Source organism: Eimeria tenella, genomic scaffold (assembly GCF_000499545.2).
Source record: "Eimeria tenella Houghton genomic scaffold, Eth_scaff1835, whole genome shotgun sequence".
Taxonomy (NCBI): Eukaryota; Apicomplexa; class Conoidasida; order Eucoccidiorida; family Eimeriidae; genus Eimeria; species Eimeria tenella.
In genome coordinates, this window is record NW_013541670.1 from 4,613 (window position 1) to 5,544 (window position 932).

Sequence of the window (932 nt, forward strand, 5' to 3'; positions counted from 1 at the left end):
CAAACAAAGCAGCAAAAAGAGAAAAGTGACAAAAAGGAAAAGGAAAATAAAAGAAGTTTAAAAGTAAAAATAAAATTAAAACAAAATGCCAACCCCACAGGGATGCCGAGGTGTACGTACACCTCAAGAGGGCGCTGACAAAATTATTATTTATTTGTCTTTAACCGCTCATTTAGGGTTTAGGGTTTAGGGTTTGAGCTCTTCACAGGGTTTAGGGTTTAGGGTTTGAGCCCTTCAAAGGGTTTGAGCTTTTCACAGCGTTTAGGGTTTAGGGTTTGGGCTCTTCACAGGGCCTAGGGTTTAAGGTTTAGGGTTTGAGCTCTTCACAGGGACTAGGGTTTAGGGTTTAGGGTTTGAGCTCTTGAGAGGGTCTAGGGTTTAGAGTTTAGGGAGCTCCTTAGAGGGTCTAGAAACTATTTATTAGCCTAAACACTTATTTAGGGTTTAGGGTTTAGGAAGCTCTTGAAGGAGTCTAGAAATGTTTTACATCTTTAAACTCTTATTTAGGGTTTAGGGTTTGAGCTCTTCAGAACGTCTAGGGTTTAGAGGGCCCAGGGATTGGAGACCTCTTAAAAGGGTCTGGGGTTTAGGGTTTAGGGTTCAGGTCTGTCAAGGTTTCGAGGGTTTAGGGTTTAGAGGTCTTTGAAAGGTCCTTAGGGTTTAGGGTTTAGGGTTTCAAACTTCAGATGGGAGCAGCAGCAATGAAAAAGTAAATAAATGAAAAAGAAAACGAAAAGACAAATAAAAAATGAATAAAAATAAAAATAAATAATAAAATAAAGAGAAAGGCTCCTTTGCATTTCTTCTTTTATTTCTTTTATTTTCATTTTTAAAATAAATAAATAATTCGTTAGTAAAAACCAATAGAGAAAAGCAGCAGCAGCAGCAGCAGCTGCTGCTGCTGCAGTTGCAGCCATTGCTGGTAGCGGGGA